The sequence below is a fragment of the Euprymna scolopes genome, chromosome 31, assembly GCF_053919585.1.
Source record: "Euprymna scolopes isolate OS-2025 chromosome 31, ASM5391958v1, whole genome shotgun sequence".
NCBI classification, from domain to species: domain Eukaryota; kingdom Metazoa; phylum Mollusca; class Cephalopoda; order Sepiida; family Sepiolidae; genus Euprymna; species Euprymna scolopes.
The window spans coordinates 11,961,136-11,986,914 of NC_136512.1; the positions used below are offsets into that span (position 1 = coordinate 11,961,136).

At 34.5% G+C, this 25,779-nt stretch overlaps 1 protein-coding gene and 1 pseudogene across 1 annotated transcript in view; both read right to left on the bottom strand.

The window, feature by feature from the left end:
* The window catches only part of LOC145255621 (sodium-dependent serotonin transporter-like), a 192,713-nt gene that overhangs the window by 144,778 nt on the left and 22,156 nt on the right, over positions 1 to 25,779 (bottom strand). The gene's annotated exons all lie outside the window — the stretch shown is intronic.
* On the bottom strand, positions 13,863 to 14,009 carry LOC145255975 (U2 spliceosomal RNA; annotated as a pseudogene).

Here is a 25,779-nt window from a genome sequence, read left to right on the forward strand (position 1 = left end):
ACCATTTTTTATCATCCTTCTTCTTTGATTTCCTTTTTCTCTTTTCTCTTCTTTTCCTTTTCTTCTCCATTTATCTCCTCGTCTTCTTCCTTTTCTTCTTTTGCCTCTATATCACCCTCCTTCTTTCTTTCTCTTTTACCACTTCATTTTTTATCATCTTCTGAGACAATCCTTTTCTTTCCTCATCATTTTCCGTTTCTCATGCCTCTTCTTTTGCCGCTATTTCATCGTCTTCTACATATTCGCCTCTTTTCTCTCCTCCCATTTCCCCTCTCCCTCATCCTCCTCTCTCTTTTTTTTTTTTTTGATTTAATTGTAATCCACTTTGTCGGTCCTAATTGTCATCTGTCCGCCATTTTGATAAGCGAACAGAGACGATAGGATTTCCACTAAACACCGGTCACAAACCGACATCGCTGATTGCATATATAATAAATGCATTTGAATGAATCGCTTCGATTTAAATCTCGGAGATCACCTTTTATTGGGAGTTGGGGCTGTCGGGAGGAATTGATAGAGCTAGGAGAGGGGGAAAATATTGAAGAGGGGCGAAGTGTAATTTGTTTTATTCTTTTTATTTTTGTGATATTTGTGTTTTTTTTTTTTCTTTTCTTTCTTGTGTGTGTGTGTGTGTTGTGTGTGTGTGTGTGTTGTGTGTGTGTGTGTGTGTGTGTTTTACTATTCGTCATGTTTTATTTGCCTTACGAGTCTCAAGTCAAAAAAAAAAATAATAAACGACAGAAAAATTAGTTGTTAGTTTTGTTGTGATAATCCAAATACAAAATCGAACCGGAAATAGAACTTTTGTGTTTGCCAATATTTGTTTGCTTTGAGGATTTTGTTTTTATTAAACAAATATGGAAGAATGTTTTTATTTTTTATTTTTATTTTTTATTTTTATTTTTTTACCTTTTCTATCTATTCCCATATCCCAATGTATGCTTTCTTTCTATCTATCTATCTATCTATCTATCTATCTATCTATCTATCTATCTATCTATCTATCTGTCTGTCTGTCTATCTATCTATCTATCTATCTATCTATCTATCTATCTATCTATCTATCTGTCTGTCTGTCTATCTATTTACAATGAGTGCAATAAATATCCATTTATAGATTTATTTTTATTGCACGAAAACAAAAACAATAACAAAATGCTATTCTAATGCATGTTTGTATGATTTTTGATACGAGATTTATATTTATCATAAAAACATATATTAGGATAGCATTTTGTTATTATTTTTGTTTTCAAGTAATGAATATAAATGAACTTTTTGCTTTTATCGGATAATTATTGCACCCATTGTATCGGGCAATCTATCTATCTATCTATCTATCTATCTATCTATCTATCTATTTATCTATCTATCTATTTATCCCTCTATCTATCTATCTATCTATCTATTTATTTATGTATTTATCCATCTATCTGTCTATCTATCTATCTATCTATCTATCTATCTGTCTGTCTGTCTATCTATCTATCTATCTATCTATATGTTACTATCTATCTATGTATTTATTTATTTATCTATTTATTTATATATCTGTCTATCTATCTATCTATCTATCTATCTATCTATCTATCTATCCGTCTGTCTCTCTATCTCTCTATGTATCTATATGTAATTATGTATGTATTTATGTATGTATGTATGTATGTATGTATCTATCTATCTATCTATCTATTTCGTTCCACAAAAATTACTTTCACTTAAGATGTTGGCAACCTTCACGGGATCCCTTCCCTAAACAAACATGGAAGAATATTATATATTTTTTAAAAAATTTTCTTGTATTTTTTACCACAGTACGATGATGATGATGATGATGATGATGATGATGATGATGATGATGATGATAACACTAATGTACAGTAAACTGTACACTAATTAATCTACAGTATACTGTACACTAATGTACGAGTCTATATACACTAATGTACAGTATAACACTGTACATTAGTATATATTATACTGTACAGCCAAGATTGAACTCACTACACGAGTTTGTAGTGTAATTCAAATCTTGTCGGTAGCTGAATACTTGATGCTTCGCCAAGGCTATCAAGGGTATTTTTTAGCGTGACGCCATCACTAGATGAGTTGCCTACGAAGAGAGTTCCATCTACCTTCGAGAGAAGGATAGACAGCGCCAGTTTCCCAACTTAGTATTTTACATCCCAAATGGTCATCCATTTGGTACTGGGAAGGCTCGACGTTGCTTAACTTCGATAATCTGGCGAGAACCGATGTGTCAACGTGATTGTGCCGTATATCGGCACAGCAATAATAATAATAATAATAATAATAATAATAATAATAATAATAATAATAATAATAATTGTGAGTCTGTCTCTGGTCTATCGTTATTTTCATGGCAAGTGCTTGATTGAACTCCAATCTATGGTCTACCCCCTACCAAACTTTCACAAAAACCACTCGTCTTCCTACAATCACTATATACGATTTCCCCTACTATCTAACTGTGCCTAAATCTAAACGCAGATTCTATGAACAAAGCTTCTTTCCCAGAACTGCCCGCCTGTGGAATACTGTTTCGTTGAACTGCTTCCCGGTTGCATACAACATGGTAGCTTTGTAATGTAAACAAATTTTTGTGTAGCCTTCGCCATAAATAATCAAATTTTACCCGATTCAAACCGTTAACGATTACTACACTATCAGTTTACATTCATTAACCCTTATCCTCGAGTGGCCTTTGGGCCTTGGTAAGTGTAGACTCCCAAGTAGAAAAAATCCCTTCTTTAGGTCTTATTTCTCTCTTCATCTTCAGCCCCCCCTCTCTCTCTCTCTCTCTTTCTTTATCCAACATATTTTTCAATATTCTATTTCTATCTTGTTTTAGATGACATGATGTTGGAATAAGTTTCTCCTTCGCCCTTTCTTTAGCTGTTATTTCTCTCCCCATTTCCACATCTCTCTCTCTCCTCCTTCTCTCTCTCTCCCTCTCTCTCTCTCTCTCTCACACACACATACGTACATGCTCTTTCTTTCTTTCTTTCTTTCTTTCCAACTTACTTTCTCAGTTTCATTCGTTCGCACTCAATACTCAATATCCCTTTTTTCATTCCTTCAACATGTTCTTTCTTTCCTTCTTTCTAAACATTTTTCGTAACAATTTCCATTCCTCCTTTCTTTACTCTCTCTCTCTCTCTCTCTCTTTCTCTCTCTCTCTCTATCTCTCTCTATCTATCTATCTATCTATCTATATTCCTTGTATTTTAAGCTCTTGTATTCATTATTCCGGCTGTGCTCAATACTTTTTTTTTTTTTCAAAGGAGTCACCACTTATCAAGGCCCTGATGCTACTCGAGGATAAGGGTTAATAAGTGTACAGGGGTTAATAGGACAGTGACGTAGTAATTGTTAGTAGTGGAAATTTGGTAAATTGGATTACTTAAGGGGAACGGCTCATTAAGAACTTGTTTACGTTGGACTTGGAGACGACCATATTATAGTCAGCCAGAGAGCAGGCAAATGAAAGAAAGTTCCACAGGTGTGCAGTTCTAAGTAAAAAACTTTGTTTATGGAATCTACGTTTAGGTTTAGGCATGGATAAAGAGTGGGAGAAATTATTGATAGTGTTTTCAGCTAGATGAGTGTTTCTCGTGAAAGTTTGGCGAGGGGGAACCATGGATTGGAGCTCAGACGAGCACTTGCCATGAAAACAACGATAAAGCAGAGACAGACTTTCAACGTTTCTTCTGTAAGAAAGAGGTTCAAGGGAAGAGAAAAGGGCATTCCTCACTAGGCTTCGAAGTTTATTTTGAACTCTGTCAAGGCAGGATAAGTCATTTCTAGCAGCTCCTGTCAAGGTGTGGCAACAGTACTCCATCCTTAGACGTACCTCGCTCTTATATAGGTAGAGAATTGCATCAGCAATGAGATATCTACTGGATACCACCATTTCTCCAGCGATCTTGGCAACAGATTTGATGTACGTGTTCCATTTCATGTCAGGAGTAATAATCAAGGTTGAGCCTCCCCAAGTTGAGAGCGATTCATTTCACTTGATGCCAGATGGGGATCAGAGCGTTGATGATGCAAAGAGAGAAGCTTGGTTTTAGTCATACTTTCTTTATTTACTTGCCCCCTCTTATTCTCCCCTCTCACTTTCTCCTCTTCTCCTTTCCTCTCAACCTTTCTTAGTTTCATTTGTTCGCATTCGGTACTCAACATACCCTCTCCCTTCTTTTAATGGTTTCTTTCTTCCTTCCTTCCTTCCTTCCTTTCTTTCTTTCTTTCTTTCTAACCACGTTCTTTGAACCTCGTTGCTCAACTGTTTTTCCCTTCTTTTCAATCTTGGAATTTTCTTTAAATGTTCTTCTCAAAGAATTTTGGTTTTCTAACAAGCAACCAAAATTGCGTCGCCATTATTTCGAACAGTAATCCCCGTCGTTTACGAAATCACCCAAACTATCTTGGTGACACACAGAATATGCAAATGGGCCTTTCCCACTTTCAGAAGAATTCCTTGATTGCGATCTCCGCCCTCCGGCCTGAACAACGTCCGAACGCAATCAATTCGCAAAGCTTAAAGATCGGAAATTGCCGACTATTAATCACAAAGTCAGGAATCGCGTTATTTTGTGCAAAAATTGAAGATAGTTTGGATACAACCAATAATTAAAGAAGATGGCGGACAGAGAGAATGGATAATGGAATCTAAAAATGGATGACAAATCGGATGCTATTATAAAAAGGAAGCTTGATTTGAAGCAAAACTTCAAAACCAGGCAAATGAAAGAAATATTGGTGACAGCGCTATACTACTTAGATTTTGGTTCCTGGAAGGACATTCCATGGTGGACAAATTTCGCACACACATAGGTACTAGGACACTCATAGGACTCTGGTAAAAATCCAGCAATTAGTCGGCATCAGGTACCGTCGTTTTCTGGTCATCTTTACCTTTGCATATGGCAAGCAATTACGTGTCAGACACGAAACCGCAAAGTCAATCGATTGGATATGTTAATGCCGTTGCTACGCTATTCGTCAGTGTGTTCTGTGCCAAACCTTCCCCGACTTCGTATGCAACCTCTGAAGTTTGCTACTATCGTTGTTTATAAAGACCAGATTTTTCTGAAGCACCGTCATCGTGCCTTCTATGCCGGATCCGACTCGCTTAACAAACAAATAAGCAAAAACTTGCCACACCACGGCTGGTACACTAAACACTAGCCCCGTCTTCTTGAACAATGTCCACAAAAAAAACTAATCTTATAGGTCCCGCACTGCTAGCAGATTGAAAGATAATAGGGAAAATAGTGAAAGTCGTGTTCCGAAAATAACGTACAAAAGGAAGTCTGTGGCGAAAAGGAAAGAGGGTTAAAGTATTAAATGCTAGCACGCATCCCGGCGTTGTCCTGTCGTAAAATACATATAAATATTATATTTTAATTCATACAGAAACTGCCATGTGTGCACATGACTATTATTTTTTTCTAAACAGTTCAGTAAGTAAGTAAAGTACGTAAAGAAAAAGAAAGAAAGAAAATACTCGAGCGTAGAGTGAAACAACAACCTAAAGACAGTGAGTCAAGTACAATAACCATTAGGCCGGCTTTACACGTCCGTTAAAACGTGTTTCCAAGCCTACTTATTTTTAACATAATGAATCTGTCATGTGAACCATTCACGTATGCGCATTCGTGAAACAGTTAGCAAACAGATAAAAACTCGACGACCCCCCCACGCTAATAACAGCATTTCTAAGATATTAATATCACTAAAAAAAAAAACGCCAACACCAAATCTTAAATTTAAAAGCGATAAAAAATCGCGCATTCAAGTGGAAACCTATCGTGGCACATTTGTACGGTGTCAAACTGCAGAGACGGAAGTCGTAAATTCGATCCTAACATAAACCAAAGACAGCATGCATGTTTATAGGTGTACTTTCATGCCTACAATAATAACTATTAATATAAGGCACTTTGTCTGGGGCTTTGTGTGAGTTTCTTCCTTATAGATTTTGAAATGGCTAAGCCCTTTTTTTTAATTTCACACCAATGTACTTTATGTCTAGGAAAGAATCTTCGTAGATTGGTTTTGTATCGGAATGCCTCCGATAAATATCGATACTCGAAAAAAATTCAGCCCTATTTTGACTAAAGTTAACACCCTCATACAACTTAACACCACAAGTGTATTTTAAAAATTTTATGATCGCTCAAGCAGAGAGGCCTCTACCAAAGCTACTGAGAGTAAAAGCCGATGAACATGACAGCGTGGCGACATTACCAGAGCAACATGTAGGTATATGGTGCCTAATAGCCATAAAAAATATTTTTCGTTGCCCCTTACACGCTAATAGTCATAAAAATATTTTTCGTTACCCCTTGTCGTAATTTTATGAAGGTTATTCAAACGTGCATGTATTTTTTTTTTCTAAAGAGAAAGAACAATTCTCCATTTGGAAAATTATATAATTGCACATTGGGGTAATTTTAATCTAACAAATGATAACAGTTAGTGAACCTGTTTTTGAAATTTTCTTACATGTCTATCGAAGAAAATCGAATATTTCATTTTATTTATTTTTTTAAACTGCAAAACAAATAATTTTTATATGAGAATATTTTTCAGTCCGTTCTTTTAATAATAAATAACACTTTTCATTGAGTATTTCCAAATATTTTAAAGTTAGAAGCATTTTTCACGACTTTTTTTTTTAACTAAAACGATCGATTAATTCAATATTTTAGCAACCGGGTGTAATTTATTATTTAAAAGCTAAAGTTTGTTTGTTTTATAGCATTTCCACTGTAAATAATTTACGTGACTGAAATGGGAAATTAAATAGGGAATTCTGTGTTCTCTATCGACACATACGAACAAAAATTCATCTTAAAAATTCATTAACTAATAAGTTTTAATTAAAGTTTTGATATGAAGTAAAAATAAAGAGTACATTAAATTTTAGTTAACATATTTTCTTGTGTTTTATCTTATAAATAAATGGGTACTTCACGGGGAACGTGGAACCTGGGTAAACGGTGTTTTTATTTGATGATTGCTCCTTGAAAGCGTTTTCTTTCACTTTCTTCGTATATATCTCACACATTTTTTTTTAAATTGTGTGTGTATTTATTTATTTTCTTGAATTTTTTTTTTTTCGTTTATGGGGGGGGGTAAATTTGATTCATACTTTTATTTCGTTCTAGTTTTTTTTTTATTTCGTTTTAATTTTTTTATCATTTTCTCCACTAAAGATTTTTATTTTGTTGTTAAATTATTTTTTCATAAATATTCAAATAATGTTTCACCCCTGTTTGGCCTCAAATAGTAGCTGCAAAAAAGTCTTCGTGATTAAATAAACGAAAGAAAACATTTTGCGCATGCGCTTACAGGGAGCAATCATTAAATAAAAACACCGCTTAGACAGGGTCTACGTTCCCCGTGAAGTCCGAGTAAATGTTGTACGCGCCCTGCTGAAATAATAACGTTATTTAGAAAGCCATTCTTACAGGGGGAGGGGCTTTCTAACTATTCCGCACTTTCACCTAACGATTTAACGAAAAAAAAAGATACCATAAAAATTTTATTTAACTTGGAAATACTATTTAAAATATAGCACGATGCGTACACTGCACAATCACCAGTATTATTATTATTATTATTATTATTATTATTATTATTTTTATTTTTATTATTATTATTATTATTATTATTATTATTATTATTATTATCTGGTACCTTGGGGGATATTTTGTCACCCAAACACCAGGAAACACCAATGGCCGATGCCAACGAGAAATCAATGGCAAACGGCTGTTGCGATAACGTGCAATCATCTGCACGAGTGGTCAAGAGGTGGAGAACATTGGAAACCTGGGGAGAATTGTTGTCACTCGGTTTCCAGCGAACACCATAGGTTACTGCCATTGAGCGATCACTGATGATAGCCTGTGAGACAACTCATAGTGAGTGAAATAATAATAATAATAATAATAATAATAATAATAATAATAATAATAATAATAATAGTAATGTCCCCTCCTAAATCCCCCTGATTTAATATTATAGATGTTTACTAAATCTTCTTAGTTTTTAACCAGTGTTCACATCATGATAAGATTATTTCCTTAGTTATGTGAACTTCATTTTCATATTCATGTATTCTGCACTGATATGAAAACGAAGACTATAGCGGAGTATAGGATTCCTAATCATGTAACTGATGAAAATACGCTACACATTTTGATGAAAAACATGGGGAGAAATGCACATAAAAGAACAGAAAATCCAAAACTTTAAATGTAATTTCTGTATTATTTCAACATGTAATCTTGTGGGTAAAAATCCAGCTCCCCAATAGGGGCCACTCTGGATTGGATCCAAAATAAAAATTGTTTCAGCCATGAAGGATTTCTCCTCCGCCGACCGAGAACAGAAAAGGTGAAGGGTAGCATCAGAACAGATACTTCAACCTTCAGGAGTAAGGTTCAATCCTCAGTGTGGGCGACCGAAATATAAATTTGCGAATTACTTAGGACCTCTATCCAGTCATGGCTGACGGAACAAGAACACGCTACCCCCGTGAAGTAAATAAAGGGCTCCGGTCGAAATTCCGTCCAAATTCCGGAGTTCGACAGAAACATTCCCGAGTTCGACAAGATAAACCTGAAGAAGGTCGGAGGTTATATATTAAAACAGTAGTCCGATGAATAACAATACATATATATTCCTGTATTGCATATTCTATAGACATAACTTTTAATGAACTTTAGATAAAAATAATGAAGAAAATTCTATGGAGACTCATAGAAGCTCCATATTTGTCAGAAACTGACTTTTCCCGGCAAATCTAGCTCTTTAACTAAAAATTGCGTTAAACAGAAAGCAATACAAAATAAATGAATAAACAACAGATAAATTAAATCGGACTTCACTTAGCATGACAACGCCGTGTCCATCTACTAGTAAATGGTAAATATGATGTGTTTATTCATATTGTTTTTGTAATTAGGGATAATAGAAAAATATTATATAACTGATAAAATTAAAAAGGTTAGACGAAATAGAAAATCAAAATAAAGCGAAAAAATGTTCATATCCGGTCATTGAGTAAAATCCAGACAGACAGTGTTTTTATTTTTCTCGTCTAGTTAGAAAAACAGGATATTGTATTGATGTTCGCGACATAGCTCACGGATATTAGAGACGGAAAATCTCGCCACGGAAATGATTAAACATCTTTCTTGTTGCGCGCGTGATATTGGGCACACTTGCATAAAAAGGATGACTATATATATATATATATATATATATATATATATATATATATATATATATATATATATTATAGAGGGACAAGCGAGGGGTACCCGGCGTTGCCTGGGTGTTTGGAGGTGGGGGGGGGGCAAAAAAGTAAGTATGAGGATCGAACCCGAATCGTTGAGGCAAAGTTGTAAATTAAAGTGTAAAAAAAACAAAACAAATAACGTGCCAAGTTAACCATTGCACCCCCGCCCCGCGACATGCTAACGGAAACATGTTCGAATTTATTTAATTACTTAGATTTAGCAGGTGCCCATTTTAATGAGTTAATGAGGTCAAGTTTGACTGCGGGATAGTATTCATTTACTGCTAAACGCCCCCCCCCCCAAGATGTTATAGGAAAAAGACTAACCCACATGCGGCGAGCGACAAATATTGAATATTTATCTTCCCGAAATCGAGCAAATTAAATAGACAGGCGAGCTTCGTTGTTAACTGTGAGATATTACGATTTATATGTGATATAAAAAGTTTTAAAAAGTTGTGGAGCGAGCGACCGCTTCTCTGAAAAAAGCCTTTTGTTGACATACAGAAAAAGCGAACATACATACATACATACATACATACATACATTTTCGCTTTTATATATATATATATATATATATATATATATATATATATATATATATATATATATATATATATATATATATATATATATATAGATTAAACCTGGAGTCTAAAGATCAAAGTTTATTTCAATGTATAAATACCTTAAAAGAACAGTGCTCATAATACTCTAGATATATAATAAGCTCAATTATTATATTTTTCCTAGAGCTATATTAATATTGCGTATAAAGATTAATAATTGTGAATTATTAATCAGTTTTAAAAGGATGAACAAAAAAAATCAAATTGAGTGTACGATCGTTTCGGAAACGATATTCATTTTATTAAAATTGACGATAAACATCGACAATAATTGACAAAGACTTTGTTTTCGAATATAATTTCTTCATCAGCAAAAAAGAGGGGGTATAAGTTTAAGACACCAAAATAAAACTAGCATTTTTATAGTAAGTAAGGTGGATAGTCCTTATTGAGTTGCATTAGAAAATTTGTTTTAATGTTCGTCAGTATATAAGTGGCCATGTTGTTGTGTTTTGGTCACGAATATATATATATATATATATATATATATATATATATATATATATATATCGGAAATTTCTTGTATTACTTGCTTCAGAAACAATTTTTTGTGAATTTTGAGCAAAAAGAAAAAAAAAATATGAAAATCCTAATCGAGGCCTATATCAACTCAATATTAGAAAAATCTGAAGTTTTCCCAAGAAATCTGTCTCCGTCAATTTGCTGCTTCTATGTTTTGATAACTTGATGCAAATTATCGTGGAAAACTACTGCAACAATTTGGAGAAAAATTACAAAGAATATTCGAATGACGGAATGATGGATTATCAGAATAACAGACATAAAAAAAAACATAAATCTATTCTCATCAACTTTCGTTGATCCCAAACTGAATCCTTTAGTCGTATTATATTTCGATAAGACGGAAATCTGATCTAGCGATAGATTTCGTTCTAATGGCCATTGGGTTACAAACGCGGTTAAAAAAACACCGACTAAATCCTTTACAAATATTTTATGTCGTGTTTATTTTTACGATAAGTTAAAACAACGTCCAAGATGAATGCATTTGCGATACAGAAATTGGGAGAAAAGAAAAATTCTCACAGATCAGAATCATGTGACAAAAAAAAAAACACACAATATCTTCGAAAGATATCACGTAATTTTTTTTACCCTTTACGTAACTCTTAAAATAAATCAACGAAAACTCTGTGCAGAATCATAAATATCTTTGTCACTTTATTTTCACTGTAGTTCACGTGGTAAATGTCAACTACATCTTCTATATACGTATGAACTTGAGTTTTTTTTCTTGTTCTGGCATTGATAATATCAAAGTCCACTTTTACCATTTAAAAATTACTAAAACGAACTTCTCAGTAATGGATATAGGAGCGACTACATGAAGGTTGACTAATTTGCATATCAATTGTAAAACAAGCGTTACCTAATTATTTTTTTATGATTTTTACGGGAATGCACGATAAAATTGTCGCGCTAGAAAAAAAAATGACATGATTCCATTTCCGTTTGATGAAAACCGGTTTTCTTTTTTTCTTCTTCTTTTTTTTGTGTTGCAAACTATTTACTAGCTGGCCAGTTTTGTACGAATCCCAAGAGCGATAGGAGCTTCTATCATCTGAAAATGGCACAGTGATCAACAAGCGATATCGGAGATGCGCCACTGTATAACTCATGCTCTCTACCGATCCAAATTATGACAACAGAACCATATCTAGCACCCTTAAAATGCATCGCTGGATTGCCATAAATAACAGGGACGTGCTCAGGGTGATAAAAACAAAGTTTCCAGTCTTTGGTGTGGTTTCAAGTGATGGGCCATCTCATTGAAAGTCAACAATAACGTGTACTTGGATGTGCTGAAGAGTGTGGTGATCACGGTTCGATCAACTAGCTGCTCGCAGATCCTGGATGTGGCAGCAGGAATCGGCGTCGGGCCACAAGTCTAATGAGACCCAGGCTTGGCTTAGAAGGAGTGCTACGTCTTTGCACGCTTCTCTTACTGAATTCTATTTATGCATATTTTCCACATTCCGCATAATTCATAATTGCGAAGAATTTAAGATGAAAATGTTATAGCATACGAATATACTTATATATCTATATATGTATGAATATATATTTATGTATATATATATATGTATGTATATATATGCATATATATATATGTATATATATCTATATCTATCTATATCTATATATGCATATATATATATATATATATCAATAATTTCCCCCACTCTTTATCTGTGCCTAAACCTAAACGTAGATTCCATGAACAAATCTTCTTTCTTAGAACTACACACCTGTGGAATTGTCTTCCGTTTTCCTGCTTTCCGGCTGACTACAATATGGTTGTCTTCAAGTCCGACGTGAACACGTTCTTGATGAGCCGTTCCACTTAAGTTAACACATTAAACGAATTTCAATTACTAACGATTACTATATTTTCCAATTGACTACTGTACACTCTTAACCCTTATCCTCGAGTGGTTTTGGGGCCTTGATAAGTGGTTATGCCTATGTAATATATATATATATATATATATATATATATATATATATATGTGTGTGTGTGTGTGTGTGTGTGTGTGTCTCAAAAGAAGCTGAATTGATCAAATATAAGATAGAACAATAGAAGCATCAAATTAGCGTAAAAAGAATTCAGAGCATCTAGATTAACACTACGAAAGTCATCATGAGTCATTACACCATCAAGGAGTCGATATTTATCATAGGTTGGTACTTTTAAGTTGAAGTTAAATTTCAAATCCGTCAGCTTCTTTTAGGACACTATATATATATATATATATATATATATATATATGTGTGTGTGTGTGTGTGTGTGTGTGTGTAGTTTATTGTTGTTGATTTTTTTTAAACGATATTGAGGTTAACGTCTTCACCTTGAAGACCGGATGTATTTTTTAGAAATTGCCCATTTTTTATTTTGGACGTAAACAAATAATATTTTTATTTATTTATTTATTTTTTTAATTTTTAAAACAGTAATCTACGTACATGCATGTTTCGGGACCCTAACCCTCTTCAGCGTAGTTTGACTGTTGTTAGGATTCGAACTCTGGACCTTATGTATTTCAGTCCAGCGTCTTATCCATTACGCTATAGACTATTTACTGTTTAGTTTTTATCGTTTATGTATTTACGTAGTTTTTGTTGTTGTTTTTTTTAAACGATATTGAGGTTAGCGTCTTCACCATGAAGATCGGATGTATTTGTTAGAAATTGCCCATTTTTTATTTTGGACGTAAACAAATAATATTTTTATTTATTTATTTATTTTTTTATTTTTAAAACGGTAATCTACGTACATGACATGAATGTTTCGGGGCCCTATCCCTCGTTTAAAAAAATCAAAACAAAAAAACTGCTTGAATATATAAACGATAAAAACAGTAAATCGTCTTTGGCATCATAGCGTAATTGATAAGACGCTGGACTGAAATACATAAGATCCAGGGTTCGAGTCCTAATAACAGTCAAGTTACGCTGAAGAGGGGTAGGGCCCCAAAACATGCATGTACGTAAACTACTGTTTTAAAAATAATAAATAAATAAGTAGGTAGATCGATAGAACTGCTGACTGTAAACGCAAGGCAAATGTAAGGTTTCTGTAAGGTCTGACGAGGCTGCTGGATCGTAAATATAGTCCGGCAACAGAAACATATGTACCTATTTACTATGCCTCCCCACGGGACAGAGTTAGACACCAGGGTCGTTTTTTAACGTGGAGAAAAGGCAAAAATAAAAATTGTCTCAGTCGTGAAGGATTTCTCCTCCACCGAAAGAGAACAAGAAAATGAAGTGCAGCATCTGAAGAACAGATGGTATTTATTTGCTCCCCCACTGAGCAAATTAGGCACAAGGCCGTTTTTAATGTGAGGTAAAAACCAGCTCCCCTAAAAGTAGGCAAAAAGGGGGCACTCTGGTTACCAAAAATAATAATTGTCCCAGTATAGAGGGTTTCCCCTCCATTGACTGGTACAAATTATCTTAAGTGCAGCATCTGCCGGAACAGATACTACACTTTGATCTTGGCCAAAAGACCAAGATGGTATTTATTTGCTCCCCCACCGAGCAAATTAGGCACAAGGCCGATTTTTAATGTGAGGAGTGAAGGGAGGGGGAAGGGAAAAAGGGGACCAGCTCCCGAGAGGTGGGAAATGGGAGCTGGTTAAAGGTCAGGCATGTGGGGTTGCCCCCACATCTGGTCTTTGCTAGTCATAGCTAGTCCTAGCTAGTCATAGCTTGCAGTATCTGCCGGAACAGATACTACACTTTCATCTTGGCCAAAAGGCCAAGATAACTGAACAGATAAAACGGTAATAAAAAATAAAACGCATATTTGCTCTGCAATAGTATTGAGCACTCTCTTCAGGTTTTACTAATTACTATTTTTGCCATATATATATATAGTCCTGTTTCCTTGTGTGTGTGTGTGTGTATATATATATATATATATATAACAGGTTGAAATTAAAAACAGTTTATATATATATATATATATATATATATATATATATATATATATATATGCATACAAAATAGTTTTACTCACTATAAAGTGATGCTATGGAGACGGGAGGATTCGAACACGCTACCTCAGGTCATCAGTCCCCGTCATTATATACTTTACAACGGCCACCTCCCATAATTGCATTCATCTAAAGATAAAGGTTTTCTTTTTGTTTTCTACTTCTTATTAAGGTTACAGTAATTAGTCTGATGCCCTTTGCAACAGGCACGTTTTCAGAAATGACGAAACAAAAAAAATAATACAATCTTTTATTTCATTCACGTAATGATTTTAATTGATTTTTCATACGGCGAAAAAAAAAACGTTTATTTCCTTACAGTTATCATTTTATAAGCATAAGGTTAAGGGTAAAGCTAATGGCAAAGCTAATTGGGGGCCGACGGTCATGTTTAGTTATAGAGATAGGACAGAAGAAATAACTTATATTGTATCGAATAGTATTGAATTCTGTTCAAGCGATAGGTTTAGATTCGAAAACTAGTTGGTTTTCCCCTCTCTTGCTATTGCTACGCAATTTAATGCTTGCTTACTACTTGAAATCATTGAACCGAAAACAATAGATGATAATAGATAAAACTAATCGATACGAAAATCTAATCGATTAGACGAAACAAATCAATCAGAAAAAGACAGAACTAATCAATAAAGAAGACCAAACAATTGACAAGACGAGACTAATCCATGAGAAAAGACAAAACTCATCGATAAAAGGACTAATCAATTAGACGAAACAAATTAATAAGAAAAAGGCAAAACTAATCGATAGAAAAGATTATATTAATCAATCGACAAGACGAAACTATTCAATGAAAATAGACAAAACTAATCGATAAGAAAACAAATCGATTAGGCGAAACAAATCAATAAGGAAAATACAAAACTAATCGATAAAAAAGATCAAATCAATTGACAAGACGAAACTAATCGATGAGAATAGACAAAACTAATCGAAAAGAAAAGCTAATCAATTAGGCGAAACAAGCCAATAAGAAAAAAAAATAACTAATCGATAAAAAAGATCAATCAATTGACAAGACTAAATGATGAGACAAAATATGAAACTAATGAACCAGACAAAACTAATCGATAAAACTAATCGATGAAACTAATCGATGAGGAAAACATGAAAAAAAATCAATCTATTTTAAAACTAAGCCATTTTTTCTCTTTTCCTTTACTCTCTTAATCCCCTCTCTCTCTCTCTCTCTCTCTCTCTCTCTCTCTCTCTCTCTCTCTCTCTCTATCTATCTATCTATCTATCTATCTATCTATCCATATCTTGATGCGCCCGCACACGTACGTTCACTTTAACTATTATTAAGAAATCATTCAACAAATATATAATTCAACATTTGACAAAATAAAAGTATTGCACTTAATTCAAAGTTATTTCTCGTACTTTGCTGCTCTACTATTTTTAACTAGTATACAATCTTTATTAAAAAAATGAGAGAAACAACCTATGTTCGCACTTATATTCAAATAAAATCATTGAATTACGTCAGTAATTAAATTTTCATTAAAAAACTATAATCTTTTTTGATATTTCAGTCATAAATTATAATCCTTTTTGATTTTTTATTCATAATTTGTAATGCTTTTTATTTTTCATTCATAAATTATATTCCGTTTTTTTATTCATAAATTAGAACATTTTTTGATTTTTAATTCATAAATTATAATCTTTTTTTTTATTTTTATTCATAAATTATAATCCTTTTGATTTCTTATTCATAATTTGTAATGCTTTTTATTTTTCATTCATAAATTATATTCCGTTTTTTTATTCATAAATTATAATCTTTTTTTTATTTTTTATTCATAAATTATAATCCTTTTTTGATTTCTTATTCATAATTTGTAATGCTTTTTATTTTTCATTCATAAATTATATTCCGTTTTTTTATTCATAAATTATAATTATTTTTGATTTTTTACTCATAATTAACGATCCTTTTTGGCCAGCTAAAGAAAATGAAATAAACGTTTATTCAAGAGTAGAGGATATTTTTCCAAATTCATTCCGAATGCCCAGCGTCTAGCCGGTTAATAAAGCCTGTCAGAGGTTGTGCGATTTGTGTCTCTATGGACACAAACACGTCCGAGGGTTGATTATCTACCTGACCTTGTCTTATATATCATTTCATATCTCAGTAACAAAGATATACGGACAAATGACTGAGCTTTTTGCTGGTATTAACTGTCTTTTCGTTGCGGCAAGATGGCGCACGCTGCTGTTTGATGTCTGTAAAACAGTTTCACGAATATAAACGAAATGATATGCAAAACTGCCACACAATTATCTTTTATAATAATTTATTCATATATTCATTTCTTGTCAGTCTTTCCCGTCCTTGTTCAATGATCCGTGGCAGAGTGGATAAAGTACTTTTTTTTTTTTTTTTTTTTTTTACATGGAGGTCACCATTTATTAAGGCTCGGAAGCCACTCAGGGATAAGGGTTATTGTACATTACGTTAGTGTGGAGATTTGATGAAGTGTTTACTTAAGGGGGCGGTTCATTAGGAATTTGTTAACGTTGGACTTGAAGACATCTAAGTTGTAGTCAGGTGGGAAGCAGGTAGACGGAACAGAGTTCCACAGGCGTGCAGTTCTAAGAAAGAAGCTTTGTTCATGGAATCCACGTTTTGAGTTAGGCACAGATAAAGAGTGGGGGAAATTTTTCACAGTGGATTCAGCTAGACGGGTGTTTTTCGTGAAAGATTGTCGAGGGGGGACCAGAGATTGGAGTTCAGAGGAGCACCTGCCATGGAAATAATGTCTCTTCTGTGGTTCAGTTGTAACGGTTACACTATTCTGGGGGTTGAAGATTTAATCCTCAGTGTGGGCGACACTCAAAATATAACTGCGAATTACTTAGGATATCTATATGGTTGACGGAACGAGTACATACTATCCCCGTCGATTAGATAAAGAGTTCCGTCCGAAATTCTGTGCAGACTTCCGAATTCGACAGGAAAAAATCCGAATTAATTTCAAACGGCGGTGGTTGTCCGACTGACTGTTTGCTTTCCGCTTCCCGACAGCGTTTGTAAAGGTTTTGTCCGGGGACTATCAAAAACACATTTATTTTACTCACTAACTTTTGTGCGATGAATGACAGATTTATACGAATTCATATACAAATTGGTCTTTATAATATAGTTGATGTCCTCTCTTTCAGCGGCTATTTTTTTTTAATAAGAACCTATATTATGAACATCTTGGCAGACCAAGACTGGGATTCATCAGGAGTGAAATAACTCACGAAAATATTGATATTGTTAGGGGGGTATCAATATTTATATTTATTTATTTCGTTTCACATGAATCCCATGCTAGACGTCACATCCCCATTATGTTACCTAGCATCTTCTCTACTCATCTGATGAGAAGCATTGGGCTTCGAAATACCTTGGTATAAAGAGTCCCCTTTATCCCCTAACTAAATGTTTGTATACCCTTATTAAATAAATGCACCATTCTATATTCACAAATATATATAGTCTTTGTGAAGTCTTTTTCCACTCCTATTGTTTCCTATATAAGCTCCAATGAAATTTATTGAGCTTTATCTTATCCCGATAAGTCTCTTCTTATAGAATTGAATTTGCTCTATTCTCCTAACTCCCTAAGCTATATATACATACGAGGGATGTGCAATAAGTAATGCCCTTGACCCACTTCCAGTCGTCTGATCTAGCTGAAATTTTCCATGTGCAATGATTTATATCTCTACGGGTTATGTGGCAAATTACAGCTCTGAACTAATTGTGGTATCTGTTTTACAGGTGTTTGAACTGAGTCAGGTGTGAAATGGAGCCTGTTGAATTTTGAGCAGTGATCCGGTTTTTGTATTTGAAAGGACGCACAACACAGGAGACTTTTGACGAAATGAAAGAAACTTATGGTGATAATGCCCCATCATATGACCTTGTAAAACACTGGCATCGTGAATTCAAACATGGCCGAAAGTCTGTGAAACAGCTCCCAGACCTGGTCGGCCCCCTTCTGCCATTGATGAGGCATCTGTCCGTCAAGTTGAGGCTGCCATTTTGGAAGATCGGCGCATTACTATTCGCCACATAGCCCAAGATGTCAAAATTAGTACAGGGTCTGTGGAAACTATCATTCATGACCATTTGCATATGCATAAGGTGTCTGCCAGATGGATTCCCAGGTTGCTCACACCATTCCAGAAGCGATAACGCGTCGAATGCTCGAGGATGAATTTGGAGGTGTGCCAAGAAGATGAGTCAAAGTTTTTCAAAAGACTGATTACACAGGATGAAACCTGGGTCCATCACTATGATCCAGAGACCAAAGCCCAGTCAATGCAGTGGAAGCACTTGGACTCACCACCTCCAAAGAAGGCAAGAGTGCAGCCCTCCATTGGCAAGGTCATGCTCACAGTCTTCTGGGACCAGGACAGAGTGGGGATGACAGACTTCCTAGCAAAGTGTACCACAATTACAGGAGCCTATTATGCTTCACTTTTGAGTAAATTAAGGGAAGCTATCAAAATCAAGAGGCGGGGCAAGATCAGCAAAGGTATCCTCCTCCTGCAGGACAACGCTCCGGTCCACAACTTGATTGATTGATATGATTTTGGTGCATTCAATTGAAACCAAAACATATAGATCTCCAGCTTTATTTGGTATCGTCTTAACTAAGCCCATAACTATATAAAAACTTTTTAAAATGCCGTTGGTGTTGCGAGTTTGTCTCTGCTTTATCGTTATTTTCATGGAAAGTGTTCGACTGAGCTTCAATCTATGGTCCCCCCTCGCCAAACTTTCACAAGAAACACTAGACTAGCTGAAAACATTATCAATAATTTTCCCCACTCTTTATCTGTGCCTAAACCTAAACATAGATTTCATGATCAAAGTTTCTTCCTTAGAACTGCACGCCTGTGGAATTGTCTTCCGTTTTCCTGCTTTCCAGCTGTCTATAATATGGTTGTCTTCAAGTCCAACGTGAACAAGTTTCTGATGAGCCGTTCCACTTAGGTTAACAAATTTACCGAACTTCCATTACTATCGATTACTATATTGTCCTTTTGACTACTCTACACTCTTTAACCCTTATCCTTGAGTGGCCTATCGGCCTTGATAAGTGCTGACGTCTATGTAAAAATATATATATATATATATATATATATATATATATACGCATGCGAAGAAATATCACGTTTAATCAACTTACGCTTGCCAAGTTCCCATACTTTTTAATAATTTTGACTCATTGGCAGCTATTTTTACCGACTAAAACCAAATCGAATTTATTCCACAAGGCCATGTCTACTATATATCAAGTTCCTAGTCTTTAGACCAAAAAATGACAGAAGAGTTTGATAGAGACAGTTCCGCACATACACACACACACACACACACACACACACACACACACACACACACACATATATATATATATATATATATATATATATATATATATCGATGTTGAGATCAGTTGCTTATGATTTTGATGCCTGTTGGGACGAACGCAGGCGCGTTTAATTTTTTAAAAAACGTATACAGTAGAACCCCGGTATACGGTGGCCCTAGAATTCGTTTTTTTCAGGCTACGATTTGAAATACGATGTTTTCCCGGCCCCTGGTTACGATATTTGCCCCGTGTTACGGTGTTATTTATAATGTTATTTGATTATATACATGTGTATTATATACTGTATTGTACTTTGTTACCAATTTTTAATGCCGTGTTCCGAGGATTTACTGTACAACGTTCCGCCTTATTAAATGCTTGCGATATTTCGCGTGAGCAATCATGAACGCTGTGGCAAAGAATGAACGCGGCCCAAAGATTAAATTTCCAGTATTCTCAAAGTTTTTCATTTGGATTAATTTTATTCGTTTCGTTTCATTTTTTTTTTTTTTTTTGACAAAGAGCAAAGGACTATTCGAAATATCAAAATAAAATAAAGAATAATTTAAAATATAATAACATCGGTTTTATGTCTCTTACATCATCTATGACCCTGAAAATATGATACAGAAGGGCGATTAGAGGGCAGCACGACCACTTCTTCAAAAGAATAACTTGAACTTACTTTTTAGTTCCTCATTCTCCCGTAACGCGTGACTTTTCATTACCACTGTGGCGTCTCTCACGTGATCGTCTCTCTAACGTGCTCAATTTTCTCTTTTATGGTCCATTTCCTTAGTGACGTCATTTCGCATTTCGTATGCATTTGCATCCGTGCGTCAGCATTCTGTTACACAATTTCTTGTCCCATCTCCAACAATGCAGCAGAATCGAACCCCTTCACTGTTGAGGTCTGTAGATTCCGGAAAGCTTTCTACTCTAATAGCTTCATCTCGCTAACAGCTAGACTTTGGAATTCCCTCCCTGTTTATTGTTTCCCTGACTATGCTTACACACGGAAGTTTCAATGTAACGCAAATATCTCGCGACTCAGCTTCCCATGTAGTCCTCTTTTGTACACGATCCCAAATATTAATCCCCCACGTCCAAGTGACAATATGCCTTGTTTGAGGTGCTAAACGAATTTTAAAAATGCATATAAAATAATGTTTCTATCGATGAAGACAAAAACTTAAAGTAGACAGAAAACGTCTCAAACTGGAAAGTATAAAGCAAAATGAAAAAAAAACGTATCAATTAGTATATAAACAAAATCAGAGAAGAGAAAGAAATCGTCTCATTAAGAAAATAGAGTGAAGAATCTAATTCTGAATACGTTTCAGATAGTGAGGCGTGTCTGACTTGCTATTTGAATTTTCTTGTCTCCTAAACCCTTGAAATAGGTTCGTCACGCAATTTTATCTGGCTAACATTCATTAATTAATTAAACAGAAATTGCCGTCTAGCACATGGTTGAAGTAAGTCAAGGCGCCCATATAATATGTTACATGGGCGCACAAGCAAAGATTGAAAACAGATAAACAATCCCCCCTCTGTCGTAAATGTATCAAACTTGCTGCTTATTTGGCTATAAGCGACGTTTGCTGTAAATAAACTAGCAGCGCGAGCACTGTAAAAGCGATGGGCGAGTGTTTAGTTAACGAACATTTGATGAGGTTGTTTATGAGCACTGATCCATGGTCGAGTGGTTAGAATTTCCGACTATCAACGCGATAGTTGTAGGTTCAATCCACGGCTAAAGAAAGGTGTTAGTCTCGCCGCATTAATGAGTTGTGATACAACGAAACAGTACTGCATGTGGATGATTGTATATTTATAATAACTATATATATATATTGTAAATAATAGGCAGATTAATTAAGAAATGATTTTTTAAATGACATGAATTGGTTAGCCTTATTTATCTGAAGGTCCAGTATCAAAACTATTTTTGTTCATATGTTTGTTCATATGGTAAACAGCTGATGATCCTTTTAAGAACGGCCCTGTCGGTGGGGCATTAGAATACACCGACTGCCCCCCCCCTGCAGAGGGTAAAAGTCCCTCAATGGGGCTCCTTAAACTATATCCAGTGAGGCCCCAGCTTGTGGGTTTTGGGGAGTGTGGAGCCACCCTTTAATTACCATTGCTCCCAGGTCCACTCTTGCCCCGAGTGGTAGTACCTGTTAGCGTTCCAACTATGGGTTAAATAGAAACCGACTTGAAAACAACAAATATATTCTATTAAAAAAGATTTCTTCAAAATCTTTGGATTCGGCATTAAATAACCCGAAAAGGGTTGATATGCTGTAAAACAAAAACAACCAACCAACCAACCTTTTAAGAACATTGGTTTGTTCATGTAAGTAAAACTATTCAACGATGCAGGAAATAAATTATCTTACTGACAGTTTTAATAGTATTAAAGATTTTAAATACACTTTCAAGACTATATATATATATATATATATATATATATATATATATATATATATATATATATATATATATATATATATATATATATATATATATAGCTGACTACGTGGGCAGAACGAATCACAGATTGGAGGTCAGAATTTCCCAACATGTCCCTTCATATATACGACAGGTAGGTTAGACTCCTCTGCACGATCACGTGTTTCTGCTACCGCGATCGGTGATCACTTGACCAGTTCAAATAAATGTGCGAGTGAGTACACACCGGAGTGGTTCTCTATTTTGCACAGGGCTAGGTCTTTTCAACATCTCGGATTCTTGGAGGCCCTTACAATAAACTGTTGCAGACCTGTTTTTTGCAAACAGATGGACCACATACGTTCGTTGAACGTTTTTAAACAGGCGCCACCAGGTTAATTTCTACGCGGTGTTTCCCCCCCCCCTCATAGAAATTACTTCATGCCAACATTACTTCATTCCGACATTTACTTCTGAAGACAGTCGGCTAAAAGTACTTCAAGTTTCTTCACCATTCCCCCTTTTCTTTTCTCTTTCTCCCCCTTTTAGTCGATCTTCCTCCTTTTCAATTTATTTTTCTTATTTTTAGTCGATCCTGTTTCTTTTTACATTATAGTCGATCTTTTTTTATAAGGATAAAAAAAATGCCCCACTTCGCTTTTAAACCATTACAATTCTGTTGTACTTCGAATTTACTATATATATATATATATATATATATATATATATATATATATATATATATATATATATATATATATATATATATAAATGATTTTAAAAGATAAAAAAGATGACTCATGCACCACCACTGAAAATGGAAACCAAAACATTTGGCTTACGATGTACGTTATCCTTTGACGTTAATACCTAATCTATGAAGACATGTTTGCTGCAAAGCTAAAAATGAAACCATTAACCAATAGCTATTATCTTACACGTGCTCTCGTTAGTAATGCCGTCGTTCGACCTTCATCTGATAAATTATATTTTTTTAATTTTAACATTTTGCACTGATTTTCCTCGGCTAAAACTCAAATATAAAGTTTCGTGTGGGTTCGAGTACCCTATATATAAAGTTTCATATCTATAGACCAAAAACTGACGGAGGAGTTTAGTAGGCAAATTTTTAAAAACTAAAATATATACGAATACATAAATATACATAGAAAGAGGTTTGTGTTTTCTATAAGCTTTTTACGCAAATATTTCGCAAATGTAAATCATGTAGACTATCTACATGAATAGAATCACACTTAATAGTTCACTAAAGATGATCATTCCATATGAAAACCGACAAAAACTAATAGGGAATCAATTAAAATGACTGTTTAAAAGAATATGAAAAAGAACTAGATCTTTGGCAGATGAATGCATTTCCACGACTTCATTTAATCACATAAATTATTATACGAAGATATAATTTATGCGTATTTTTTTCAGTATTTCTTTCAACAGTGCTCAATACATAGGTAGAGCTAGGTAGTTATGAAAATGTATATGGAAATTAAGCTACATAGAATATTCCGCGTTTCATTCTCGTGAGAATACGTCATGGCAATTAAGTTACACAGAATATTTCGCGTTTCATTCAAACCTGATGAATTCTCACGAGAATGAAATGCGGAATATTTTGTGTAGCTTAATTGCCATATATATATATATATATATATATATATATATATATATATATATATATATATATATATATAGTAAGTTATAAAATGTATATGGCGATTAAGCTACACTGATTATTCCGCGTTTCATCCATTCTAGTATTCTTCAGGCTTATGCGCCTAGAATCCTAGAGTGGATGAAACGCGGAATATTCAGTGTAGCTTAATTGCCATATAAATTTTATAACTTACTAACTAGCTCTACCTACGTATTGAGCCCTTTTGAAGTAAATACTTAAAGTTTACGCATATATACTTTTGTATATATATATATAAAGGAAATTTGTCTGGGTGTATGTGAGTTCATTCCCTAGTGATTCGCAAACGACTGGGCCTATTTTTTTTTATTTCACACAAAGGTACTTACGCATGCTTTGTATGGGAATGCGTCTGATAAGTATCGAAAATCGATAATCGAAAAATCCGATTAAAAGAAGGAAGTCTGATTTGAACACTTGTATACTATTTAGCATCACAAATGGATAGGGGGAAGGTTTATCATCGCATAAGATAAAGGCCCCGTTTGAAATAAATGTGTCTGCAGAAAGGTCCGGCCTATAAAATTAACTGTAGAGTATTGTGCAATAAACGGGCGCGTTTGAAAGAAACTTTCCTGTTTAGAGCACAACTGAACCTTGATACTTGATTTTTGTACGTTTAACCTTGATTCAAGTGATTATGTAAAAATCATTTCATAAAATCAACAGTATGTTCTTTGATAAGACAGGGGCGCATTCGAAATGAATGTTTCTGCTTAGAGCACAATTGAACCATGATACTTGATTTTTGTTTGTTTAACTTTAATTCAAGTGATTATGTCAAAATCATTTAATAAAATTAACAGTCGATTATTGGATAAGACAGAGGTGCATTCGAAATGAATTTTTCTGTTTAGAGCACAATTGAACAGTGGCACTTGATTTTTTTCAATTTCAACTTTAAGTGCAGCCGTTATTTACAAATAAATTTATAAAATCATAAGTAAATTCTCTACAGTGCAATGTACACTACAAGATATTGTGTACTAAGTCACCGCGAGAGGCATGTGAAGCTTCCTCCCGATACACTGTAAGGGGGGAGGTAACTAGAGCAGGCAATAAATCGATTTGATTAAAACATGGGCGATTTCACCAATTTCGATGACAATAAAAGTATGGGGAGGGGGAACAATTGCTGATCCTCGTTCAATCTCGAACAACGCCGGGTCTTTCTGCTAGTTTAATGTCAAGAGATTTATAAGGAAAAATCTTAGGGTCGAATAGAATTCTTCAATTGCAAGATGGCTGACTTAGATTAAACCGGAATACTCTCTCTCTCTCTTTAACTCTCTCTCTCTCTCTCTCTCTCTCTCTCTATATATATATATATATATATATATATATATATATATATATTTGTTCACTGATTTTGAGTAAATAATTCCATTAAAGTGCTCGATTCCAAAGAAAAAATTTCAATATAAGAGCTTAATATTTATTTATTTAAAACTATACAGAAGGTCAGAAAAAACCGACGGAACCAATGTTTTTCTGAGTTTCTGTACAGTTATATATATGTGTGTGTGTGTGTGTGTGTGTGTGTGTAGAGAGAGAGAGAGAGAGAGAGAGAGAGAGAGAGAGAGAGAATTATTTGGAATCTTCCAGCTACTCTTCAAATTTTGAGTCTTGTTTTTACAACGTTTCGGTCGCAGTAATCCCCGACCTTCTTCATACGTATCTGATCGTATTAGGAAATCTTTTTGTCGAGCTTTCCAAGTTGACGTCTCTA